At 39.5% G+C, this 13,365-nt stretch overlaps 1 protein-coding gene across 10 annotated transcripts in view; it reads left to right on the forward strand.

Annotated features, from left to right (window-relative positions):
* Window positions 1–13,365, forward strand: part of thrb (thyroid hormone receptor beta) — a 498,010-nt gene that overhangs the window by 418,416 nt on the left and 66,229 nt on the right. The window lies entirely within an intron of this gene.

Here is a 13,365-nt window from a genome sequence, read left to right on the forward strand (position 1 = left end):
ATGACATTTCACTGTAGGATATTGAATTATTGGTCTTCACTGAACTGTGTGTAGGATATTGGTGAGTGATTGTGTGTGTGTGTGTGTGTGTGTGTGTGTGTGTGTGTGTGTGTGTGTGTGAGAGAGAGAGAGAGAGAGAGAGAGAGAGAGAGACTGACAGAGAGAACAGTTGAAGCAGAAAAAACTTCTAGTTCTCACATTCACATTGCTGGGTCATGCTCATAAACTGGTGGTCAGGTGCCTTCAGATGTAAGGTTTCTCTAACGTAAGAGAAGGGCCAAATCGTTTATTAAAATAAGGTATTGCTCTAACGTTATTTATCCGCAAATGTTATGCATTATCAGCAGCTATTCTAGCGTTAACTAGTTTTCAGTCCATTGAGTGCAAGGAAAAATTAATACCAAATAAATTTCCAAATATACAAATAAAGTTAAATAAAAGGTATAACAGCTTATCTTGCCTTATGCGCCGTTTTTCCTCCTCCGTTTCCCTCAAATAAACAAGGAGTAAGCACATTTGGCGACAGAAATTATTACAAATGGGCATAAGCCCCGTAAGGTCCGCCATGCTGGTTTGTTTACATCTAGCTACCACAATTCCTTGCGCTCAGGTAGTTTGGCGTGACTGGCCTGGAACGCTACGAAGTCGTGAGTAGTGGTTTGAAGTCGTGATTTACGTGCTCAAAAACCTGCCTGGAACGCAGCATAATTCCATAGATATTCAGTAGAATCTGTTTATGCACATGATATTAGTGATCATTGTGCTGTTGCAATAGTTAGAAATGCAAAATTACTTTGAACAAAACCTTGTGTTATTACCAGGCGGCGTCTCAAATTATTGAACTAGGTTTTGTTAATGATCTTGTTCGGTTTGATTGGGAGAAGATTTTGTTGATTCCAGATATGGAATGTGCCTGGAAGAATTTTTATGAAGGGCTCACTTCATTATAAAATGCTGCTCTCAAAAAATGGCATGTTAAAGCTGATAGTTTTATTATTATTATTATTTTATTTTTTTTAAATGAAACAACTTGCAACAAATAAGCCTTTGTAGTTCTGAAAAAAATATTGATTATGTATCAGGGGCATAAAAGGCTGCAGAGCTTAATTCATAATGGATATTTCCATAAAAATGTTAGATAAAGAAAAATGCTTGATTGCTTAAAAAAGCAGTTTGTTGCTGCGAAATATATACTAAATATGAACTAAATATGGATCAAAAATTAGTTTTAAACAGCTGCTAGTTTTAAACAGTTTTGCTTTGTTTAAATAAAGTTCCAAACTTTCTGGAACTTTATTTAAAGTTTATGTTTGTGAGATCGCCTCCTTTTAACAATGGGATAACAAAGGCTCATTATCCAGTGTTAAAAGAAGGAGATCCCACAAACATGAATAACTATAGGCCAATTTCTAAATTCTGTAGTTACTAGAGTTTTTAAGAGCTCTTATTAGTGAACATATTGTCTTCATATTTAACTGAACATAATATTTTATCACATAATCAGGCATTTTTTTTTAACATACAAAAAACAGCACAACTACAGCTGCAATTAAGGTCTTAACCTGTTAACCTGCAACCCCACTTTTGAAAAATCCCCAGAAATGACATACCCAAACTGAAAAAGATACAGTTCATGATCCCTTTGCACTAAAAGCACAAGTATGATCTCATTTGAAAGCTGACACCTGGCAGTTTATTGTAAATGTAGAATTAATTATTGTCATAATGAAAAATATTCAGTCTATCATTCAGGCCACGTATTCTTGTCTGCTTGTTTCTTGGCTGCATTTAATTTTGAGGAATTGTGGCTTTGGAAGTTAGATGTCTGTTTAAAAATACTATATTCAGCCTTTCATCCAGACTGAGTTTTTTGTCTGGTTGGTTTTTTGCCTGTATTTAATTTTGAGGAAATAAATGTTAAATACTCATCTGATTTTGATTTTTCATCCTGTAACGTAGCTGAGAAATGCAGGTGAAGACGAGGATCTAAATGCAGGCGATATAATATAGTAACACAAAACGGGGAACAGAACTCAAAGAACAAAGGAACAAAACCAGGGGAATCACAGAGACAGAGGCAACCATTACACATACAACAACTGACAAAGTAACAAGTGAAACACAAGGGCTATAAATACACAGGGAGACACTGGCTCGGTGCGGCCATCTTGTCCGGAGACACTGGATCGGCAGATGTGACACGAACAGTCTCTGGATCGGCAGACGTGATATGAACAGTCTTTGGATCGGCAGACGTGACGTGAACAGTCTCTGGCTCGGCAGACGTGACGTGAACAGTCTCTGGATCGGCAGATGTGACGTGAACAGTCTCTGGCTCGGCAGACGTGACGTGAACAGTCTCTGGCTCGGCAGATGTGACGTGAACAGTCTCTGGCTTGGTGGTCTCGGTGGAACGAGATTCTGGCATGGCGGCCTGGGGAGTTGAGAGCGCTGACACCAGTGAAAATCTTGGATATCGGCTGCTCGGGCAGATGTCAGTGGCAGATCGGCCAGCTTGGACACCAGTCCTCTCCACCCTCGGACAGGTCCAGTGGACGCAATTGTGCTGGCTGATGGTGTGGTCTGAGATGGGCCACGCTCCATGGCTGACGGAGCTTCGGCTGTATAGCCCCCTACACACACACACAACCGCAGAGCCATATTTATATATTGGGCCAGGGTCCAGCCAGGATAATCCTCCAGCATCATTTGGGCGATGTTCTCATCCAGCCCGCTCCAAAAAAGGTCCATAAGCTTGGAGTCATCTAATGGTGCTAGATGACAGCAAGCCAAAAACTTCTCCACATACCTTTCGATAGACTGGCTGTCCTGAAAAATGTTGCAAAGCACTTTCACAGGATCCTGATTACTTCCTGCTAGATTCATATTTTGGTCAGTTGTTCTGTAACGTAGCTGAGAAATGCAGGCAAAGACGAGGATCTAAATGCAGGGTGATTTAATAAAGTAACACAAAACAGGGAACACAGAACTCGAAGAACAAAGGAACAAAACCAGGGGAATCACAGAGACAGAGGCAACCATTACACGTACAACAACTGACAAAGTAACAACTGAAACACAAGGGCTATAAATACACAGTGACAAACAAGCTAAACAAGATAACAAGGGGGCATAGCTAATTAGAAACACCTAGGAAGACTAATAAACAAGAAAAACTACAAAGGACTACAAAACATGGCACAGAACAGGAAATAACAAAAGTCCACACAAGACAGGAATCATGACACATCCAGACTGTTTTTACTTGTCTGGTTGATCTTTGGCTGCATTTAATTTGAGAAAAAAAAAAAAAAAAAAACTTATCTTATCTCTGAGGAGTTAGATGTCTGTATTAATATACTATTCAGCCTTTCATCCAGACCGTTTTTACTTGTCTGGTTGATATTTGGCTGCATTTAATTTTTAAGAAATTAAAAAAATATACTCTTCTTATCTCTGAGGAATTAGATGTCTGTATTCATATACTATTCAGCCTTTCATCCGGACCGTGTTTACTTGTCTGGTTGATCTTTGGCTGCATTTAATTCTGAGGAAATAAATGGTGAAATTTCCAGGGGGAAATGGATAACACACCCATCTCCCTTCAATGCCCTCCGGGCCGTTCTGCCAACCCCACCACCTTGTGTGCTTCGGGGCGCAGTGGTCTCCAGCGAGTCTCAGTGTCTGACTCACAGGAGGAGGGTTTAAGAGGGGTCAGTTCGGTTGTTTCCTGCCGGTCATCCGTTTCAGGGCACCGGATTGGCTCCTTTAGCAGTCTCAACCGAAGTCTTCCCAAAGAAGATCTGGACTCTGACGCAGCTTTTCTTGGCCAAGGACCACCCAAGAGTACATTTGACTGACATGTAACGCAACCAATCACAGTTCGTATTGTTCCGCGTCATGTTTAGGGGTGTGACAATAGACAATATAATGTCAATATTCCTGCAATAACAGACCGGCCTTCATCTATAAATAATTCATCCAAGAACGTTGAGCAAGTTTACTGCAACAATGGTGCCACAAACTTCACATACTTTTGAAAAACCAGCGTTTAGTTGGTCCAGATAAGTGCTCATTGTCACAGTTGTAAACACGACAGTGTTCTTCTTCCACGAGGGGCTTTGACGTCACAACATTTGTTACTAGGCGGACCGTTAAAGAACAACACACAAACATCTCCCATACATCCCGTAGAATTCAACCAATCAGATGACAACTTAGAAACTCCTGAAGTGTATCCAGAAAAGTGTTCCATATGCATCAGACATTCAGCCAACGGTCCGTGGGCGTGACGTCTGAGGCTAAGACTATGGAACAAGTGGTAAAGGCTTTGCTGGGGAAGGGGGCCATAGAACCTGTCCATTCCCCCGACAGAGAGTCTGGGTTTACAGCCAGTATTTTATCGTTCCTAAGAAGAATGCAGGGTTGTGTCCAAATCTCTGCACTGAGGCGAATCATGACAGGTTGCTTTCGGGGGCAAAGCATACCAGTATTGTGTTCTTCCTTTCGGCCTAGTCATGTCACCCCGTATTTTGGCTCAATGTGGAGCATATGGGGGTTTTGGCATTGAGATGTCTTCCTCCCTATATGAAAGTATGGGGGTTTAGGTTGAACGCTGAGAAAAGTGGGCTTTCTCCATGACAGAGGACCACTTTTTCAGGTGTGGTGTGGGATTCGACGACAATGCAGACATATATTTCTCCTGCTCATATTGGTTCGATCCTTACAGCTGTGAGCAAAATAAGGCTAGGCCAGTCACTCACTGTCAAACAGTTTCGAGACTGTTAGGTCTGATGGCAGCTGCTTCAAGACCAAGTGGTTTCCCTGAGGGGCAAGCCGTTCTGCATGATCAAGGTTACACGCAGATGCTTCGTACTTTGGAAGAAGCCTTGGTTCATGTCCCAAGGTCCTGTGCTGGGAGTTCCAAGCTTACTCTAGAACTCCATGCACAAGGGACTGGCGGGAATCATCACTTGGATCCAGTTAACTGCCCGGTTGGTACAGTGCTGGAATTTCTGCACGATCGATTCTCCACAGGGTTATCCCCTTCCACTCTAAAGGTTTACGTGGAGGCCTAGCCTGCTTACCACGCATCTTTGGGTGGTGTCTTTGGGGAGAAACCGTTGGTGTTTCCTCTGTGGTGCGTCGGATCAGGAGGAGTATGTCAGCTTTTAAGCCTTATAACATGGGTATTCCTACAAGAGGTGTGTGATGCGGCGGGCTGCTCCTTTCCGCACACATTTGTCAGGTTTACAACCTAGATTTGGGCTTTATCCCTGGATCCCAGGTGATTTCTCTCTTTGTTGTGCTCGCCTGATTTCACACAAGACAGGTACTGGTCATTATGGCAGCATTGGTATAGACGTTCCCATAGCGTCTATCTCGACACAACACGAGGCGTTGAAAGGGAACGCCTCGGTTACGACTGTGACCTCGGTTCCCTGAAGAGAGACCATACTTCCCGCATGCCTGTGATCGACTTGCTTCAGCCTATCAGAAGCTGACAATATTTGGTCTGGGGGCGCTTTATAGCTTCCTGCCATGACGCCACCCGCCTATACGCCATTGGACTGATTTCTCGTGCGGTAACACTTTACTTGAAGGGGTGTGCAGAAGACTGACATGACACCTTCATAATCATGACATGAAACATGTCATGAATATGAAGGAGTTTTTATGCATGTTTATGACAACTGTCATTAACCCCCTGGGGTCGGCGGTATCGCCGGCGATACCAGCTCGCTTTTTTTTTATCAGTGTAAAAGAAACTCATAAATACTCTGTTGACTTTGATTTTCCATAGGAGTTTCATACATCAATCGATCCTGTTAAATGTGTATTTTTTTGTGTATACTCACAATAAAAACAAAGTGTTGTGCTTTTCGCCAAATAAAGAAAAATAAACACGAAGCGAGTTCTGCCTTCTCTCTGTCAGTTAAGTCCATTCTGAAACGCGTCCGAAAATGAACCATAACTCAGCGAATACTTCTCACACAGACACGTGAGATATGTCTTTATGAAGCTTGAAATCTCTTCGTTTAAATGAAGTAATTTATATAAAAAACAAATATTCTCAGCTTATGTAGTCCCTTTAAAAGCAAGGAGAGGTACCGTTTTTTCGTTCTCCCTTCATTATCTTTAATGAGCTGAGGCCGCCCCACCCCCGGCGCTATTCACATGGTAAATAGTTTAGGTGATCTATGCATCGCATACGCCCCCGATCAATGCCATAAAAACACAGTTTCTTCATCAGACTCACTGATAGTTCATTGCGTTTTGAGTATGACACGCTTCTCCGGTAAAGACGCCCTTCAGATGATTCTGGACAGCGAGGAAGAATGCACCTTTTCCTCAGAGGAAGATTGTAACTCGGACGACGAACGGCAGCATTTTGAAGAGCGAATTGATCCCGCCGAGGACACAATTTCGGAGTAAGTTTTACTGTTATATAATTATTTTTCTGATAATATAGAACTCATATGATTTTTCAGACTCTATTTAGCTTAGTTTTGGCTAGCTTTTGACATCTTACAGGAAAGATTGCCTTACAATATCACTAACATTCGTGTATATGCTCAAGTGTAAACTTTTTCAATGTGATAGGCTATTACTCTCCAAACATATTTGTATATTAAATATATTTCACTCAGTTTTGATTAGCTTATAACAGATTATCATGCTAAAATACTGCCTTATGTTTAATGTAGCTTATTTGCGAATATCTGCTTAAGTGTAATGTGATTTAGTCTAAATATATTTCAGCCTCCGGTAAAATATGTGATAGCCTAGGCCTACTGTCTAAATACTAGACATTTTATTTATATATATATATATATATATATATATATATATATATATATATATATATATATATGTATGGTTTTGGTTAGACTATGACACTGCTTATCATGCTTCAATACTGCCTTATGCACAGATGTTTGTGAATACAGGTGTAAATGTTTGAAATGTATTGATGTGTCGTTCGCGATCGATCCGTTCATTGCGTGCATCACTAAATGCGTGCGGTCTATACTTTTGTTTATCGCTCACAATTGCTTTGTTTATAGCAGACTGATTGTTTTTTTATTTTGCTCACATTTGATTTGCTTAGAGCAAATTTAGAACATTTAGTTCCTCCACATAGAGGAATTACAATAAAACAGATTGAAAAACAAAACCTTTGAATCTCCTCTACTTCTTCCAGGCTCCTTCACTTGATGGCCCATTAGCCATTGGGGAAGTGTCTGTCACACCCCTGGTCTGAATCTCATTAATATTGATAGGCCAATGTATTGTTTTATGTGAACGATAAAGCAAGACTATTTTCACATAATTTTGAAGCCAGAACTCGAAGCGACAACATCCATTAGTCAAAAGTCTTATTGTCACATATTTAGTATGTGTTTTGTGGTCTTATTTCAGCAACTTTCATTTTTATTTTTTCCAATAACCACGCATAAACATTATTCTCTTAAAAATTCAAACATATACATGCATGTAGATCACATATTATGGTAGCCCTGTTTGTGCTATATAGAGTGAATTTACACCTTTGCCATTAACATGTTTATAAATAACTGAAAAAAGCACAAATGTCAGAGCATGTCAGAACACCTCCAGGGCCCAGAAAACCCCTCAGACCCCAGAGGGTTAAGTGTCATTCGCTCAATTGGGGGGAAGACAAAACAGTTCAAAAGATATTTTGAGGAAAAAATATATATTTTTATTAAATAACATTTGAAAAACCTGTATAAACTGAACACCAAATAACAATATTAACTATGCAAATTATTAACAATATACCTAAGTAAAATAAATTATATAGCCAAAGCTATAACACTTCTGTTTTCTTTGTAATAAAATACTGTTGAAAAACAAAAAGTAAAAAAACTAAAGTCCATAGTGGAGATGATTCGAGCATGTTGAAAATTCTTCAATCAATCTTACATTTACAAAGAAAATTAAATGGTTACTGTTTTTTCACACTGAGGTAACTGAGGCTTACTGTCTGTGCTGTAAACCACAAATCAAGTAAGTAAACATTAAACAAATAAACAACTTCTTTCTCTTAAGAAAACCAAACTCGTTGTGGATTTGATTTAAGGGAGTTGAAAATTCTTCTTCAGAAACACCATCATGTCCACATTATCTGGTGAGAGGCTTGCTCTCTGTGCTGTGACAATGTCCCCTGCAGTGGAAAACACTCTCTCACTGGGGACAGATGTGGCTGGGATTCCAAGGTACATTTTAGCCAACTTGGCTAAATGGGGGAACTGGTTCTGGTTGTTCCTCCACCACATAAGTGGAGTTGACTCCAATGAGAGGCTCTGCACTGCTCTGTAATGCTGCACCTCCTCATCCACCACTGCAGACAAAGGCTTGGATGATGACGATGCCTGTTCCATTGAAAAGAAGTCTCCGAACAGTTCAGCCATCATTGGTGCTTTTTTGGCTGGAGGAGGACAGTTACTGCAGCTTGAGGCTATCTCTGATTGTTCTTCCATTGAAGTCTGGGCCTAACAGACAAAAAAAATCCATTACACAATTGCATTTGCAACATAATGTTAGATACAATGGAGGATATGAAATCCAGGACAATTACACAAATAAAGTTAGTTTAATAAAGTTAAGTATTTTTATCTGACTATATTTAAATACTGACTTTAATTAAATAAGCCTAACTGATTTACACAGCACTTTATTTAATATATTAATATTAAAACAATCAAATACCTGAACAATCTGTGAACAATTGCAACATAATGTTAGATACAATGGAGGATATGAAATCCAGGACAATTACATGAATAAAGTTAGTTTAATAAAGTTAAGTATTTTTATCTGACTATATTTAAATACTGACTTTAAATACTGACTTGTATTAAATAGCCCTAACTGATTTACACAGCACTTTATTTAATATATTAATATTTAAACAATCAAATACCTGAACAGTCTGTGAACAATCTTCCAGAATTCTCTCAGTCAGACTCTTGAAGATTGTGTCATGGTTGGTCTCATCAAGGAAATGTAGAGATTTGAAACGGGGGTCAAGTGCAGTGCTCATATGAAGAAACTGAATTAGTGCTGTTGATTTAAAAATCTGGCTTTCCCCTGTTGTTTAATTTCATGGAAACAGACACCAGTGATTTTGCCAAGAGATCTCTTATTTATTTATAAGACATATAAGACATAGGAGAGACAATGGACTGATCTAAGGTCTTGATTCAGCTTCTCAGCCATCTTCTCTGCCTTTCGGACAAAGATCTCAGTTCTTATATGGTGACCATAAAAAAAAAAACTACATCTCCATAGGAACACATGCATTCAGCAGAAGAACATATGGTTTCCATTAACGTTGGAATGTATATCCCCTGCATGTACATTACAGTCTTTCCAGCACACAAAGTCAGCACACACTCAAAGTCCAAAGTCTTTCCCACATCTGCACAAAATACAATGAGTACAAATGATTATGAATATATAAAAAAAGTAATAATAATACTAAAAACAACAGTAAATGATGAAATTTGAGTCTTCAGTCCCTCCTCTGGAACTACGTCAGTAAGATCCACACCAACACTTCACCAGTGGCCACCTAATGAAGCGATAGTGAAGGAAGTACAAAAGACCAAGACATAAACATAGACAGAAGAATAGAAACAGAAAAGAAAACAAAAGAACAAAGAACAAAACAACAAAGAACCCCCCCCCCATGTCATGTCCCCGTACTATGTGTCATTTTAACATCTATGTGTAAGCATTTAAAAATGAACCCCAATCATCTAAGAAAAGAAAAACTAATAAATCTTCCGCCAGTGCCTTGACTCGTTAATTACTTAACTCCTCAAGTTCCTGGCCAAAACAACAAACTAAAATAAACGTTGATGTTAAAGGATTCTATCCCTTGGGGTTGAAAATCAGTAAGTGGGTGTTCATTATTTGTGAGGTTGTGTTTTTGTGTAAAATCTCCTATTTCACACCGAATTTCCCGTTCCCGGTTCTATCCATTTGGTTAGTAATAACCAATTTAACAGGTTTGGTACTTTTCCTTCCAATAACACATATGATGAGGTTTATTGCTAACAGAATCACAAAGACTCCTACCATAGTCAACACTATCCATTCTGACCATGACAGAGTTCCTGGAATTTGCGTTAATTTCCTCTCAGACATCAACTTAGCTATTCCATTCGCTACAATAACATGACCCCTTGCTTGAATTCCCTCCTCTTGGGCTGCCTTAACACTTCCTTTAACTCTCTTAACCATTTCAAAGAGTTCATAATTCCTTTCCTCTACTAAATCATTATTCCACCACTGTGCCTCTAACTGCAACAATTGCACATGTGGAACATGAATTCCACCCAAATAAAGAGGATAGAGAATCTCAATGCAAAATGGATCAGGAGGAATTGGACATAACTTCCCTCTATATATCATACTTTCACTTATTCCATCATGTAATATGCACCACTGTGCTTCTGACACCTGCCATGCACCAGTGGCTTGATCTAAAGGAACAACTTCCCAAACTGCAGAACCATTAAGAGATAAACTGAACATTGTAGAGCATGAGCAAATTACCCACTCATGTTCCTCAACACAACAGTCTGTGGTAGAAATCATTGGTGTATCCCCTTCAGCCCAATATCCATTATTTCCTAATTTAATTACTGAATTTCCTTGTCTGACACCCATTGATTGGAATCGTCTAACTGTCATAATATTGCGTTTCCCATATTGAGGCCATACTATAAACAAAGGTAATGTTCCAGAACCTGACAACAAATTTTCATTAATGGCAATTTTAACTAATGGGACATGTTTAGCAGAAGTCAGATTAAGCTGGTTACCGAAAACCACTAACAAAGATTCAGCTATTCGATCAGGAACTTGACCCATTCGAATAACTTGAACATCCTCTACCATTTGATCCTTCAGATTTTGAGCCAGAAATAAACAAGCTGCACGATGCGTCTCAAAATTAGATGATTTTGTTAATGCATCTGCCATTAACAAATTAGTAGATGTTATGAGGTCTAACCCCACAATTTCACATTGTTCTTTTGAACAAATTTCTCGTCTTTGAGCACTACCAGTATACCCCCCATCTTTCACCGGCCAAATTATTCTGCTTTTGTAACATTGATGATGAAAGTTACATCCACCATAGATGCCCTCACGATATTTATCAAGATCTTTATCATTACGTGGCACCCAATCCCATAATCCCCATTTGGAAATAAAGGGAAGAGTAAAATGTTGGCCAGATTTCAGAGTTGCATTCCGAGTGATTCCTTGAACTCGGGGAGTCCATAAAGCTTGGCTTTCTTGGTAAATGCCAAGTAAAATTAAAAATAAGCATACCATTGTCGTTGGGTATCGAGAATCACTTGCAACCATCTCTAATCAATGTCAATGAACTTGATTCCTGAAATGGAAGCAGAGAAATAATTAAACATCACTTCTTTGTTCCCAATCTTAAAAGCTAATGGATGAACAATGCTCAATATCAGGCCATCAACCGTCATTATTTTGTTCATTCACTAAGCAAGGTTTAACTTGTGACTAATGATACCATCTCCTTTTAAGGCAAACACTTGTATCGATTGTTAAGAGTACCTCATATGATTCCTACTATCTAGATGCTAACCCTTTCTAACAATACGTTTGACCATAACAAAACTGCCTAACTCAGGAATGTGTGAAATGTCAGTAGTGGTGTGTTTTCATCCATTGCTGTTGAGCTTCTCGCACTTTCTTATTATTGTCTTTGGTAGCTTTGTCCAGCATTGTGAAATAGCATCGTAACTTTTCTTGGATCAAAGTAGAATCTCCTCCTGTTCCCGCAGGTGGCGGTAAATCAAGAGATAGAATCATTGCTCCTCCAGTCATCAGTTACGAGTAATTTCCTCTATAAGCTGGCGAACTTGTGCTTCTGTCCACATCTTCCCTTGAGAGGTTTCATCATGATTTTGCACACTGACTTGTTTAAATGATGGACCTTGACCTTCTGCTCCACCTCCTTTAGCCCAACAATCTTTTATTGAGTGGCCACGCTTTCCACAGTTGGTGCAAATCTTCAACCACTTCTCTGTGTTTATGTTGTATTGAACTGTCGCCACTCCTCTTCGATTTGGCTTGTTTCCTTCTTCATTGTTTGATCTCATAGCCATCTCTAAGCGGCCAGCCCATTGCAAAATTTGATCATATGTCTCACCTGGATTAACTCCAAGTGATAAGGCTTGTTGGTATTTTGAGCTAAGTCCATCCACAAGTGTGTCAGTGAACTGTACGTCATCTCTGTCTGGTTGTTTCTTAGCACATAGAGCCCATTTCTCGTAAGCATTCCATTTACGCAGAGCATATTCATCTGGAGATTCATCATCCTTTTGCTTAATCAGTGTTACTGATGTGAATGGAATTTTTCCACTTCCCAAGATTTCTTGGATTTCTTTTCGAAACACATCTAATGTTTGCCAAAGACCCAGAGGTCGTCCTTGGTCATCAACCCACAAATTTATCCATTGGGCTGTTGTTATCGAAGCTGGCAAGCGTTCCCATCTGTCTCTTGGGATTTTAGCTTTCACAATGGTGTGTATGTCTTTTAATGTCATTTGATGCGCTTCAACCAGAGAGTCTAATTCTCGCCAAAATGCTGTGTTTGGATCTTGTCTCTTCAGAGGAGGCAAGGCTGTGAGAATGGCTTGACGTTCTCCTGGTGTGAATGGTCTCTCTTCTGTCATCATTTCAGATTGTAAGTCTTCCCTTTTAACGGCAGGTGAATAAAATTCAGGACCGATCTTGTCAACTGTGATGTCATCATCTCTTGTCTCATCTCCCCAGTCAGATCCATAATTACGAGCTGGCGTACATCGCAACATGTCTCTGTTTGGCTGGGCTGATTTAGATCTTGTTATTATTGGAGCTGCTTGTGCAGATGCAATAAACATTTTGTCTATTGGACCTTCATTTGATCTCGAAGCTTGAGGCTGTGTCAGAGGTTTGGATGAACTTGTATATTGTTCAGGCAAAGCTGGATAGATTGGTTTGTAAGGAGGAGGCGTTACTGTGGTTGCGGGTTTCACTGGTGGTTGTGAATATTTCCTTTCAGCTTCAGTTATTATGTGTGTCCAATCTGGATCAAACAAATCATCACTGGTTGTATTTTCTCCATCTGAACATTTAATAGACATGATTTTGTTCAACTTGTTAAATGCTTCAATTTGAGGCTTCATTGCTTCAGCAAGTGGAACTGGACCACCATTTAGATCGCAACAAATTCCTCCTTGTCTCACAATCCAATGAGCTGCTAATATTGGAAATGCTTGTGATTTTATCTTGTCTTTTTGAGACTCGAAC

The sequence above is a fragment of the Squalius cephalus genome (genome assembly GCF_949319135.1).
Source record: "Squalius cephalus genome assembly, chromosome: 8".
Taxonomy (NCBI): domain Eukaryota; kingdom Metazoa; phylum Chordata; class Actinopteri; order Cypriniformes; family Leuciscidae; genus Squalius; species Squalius cephalus.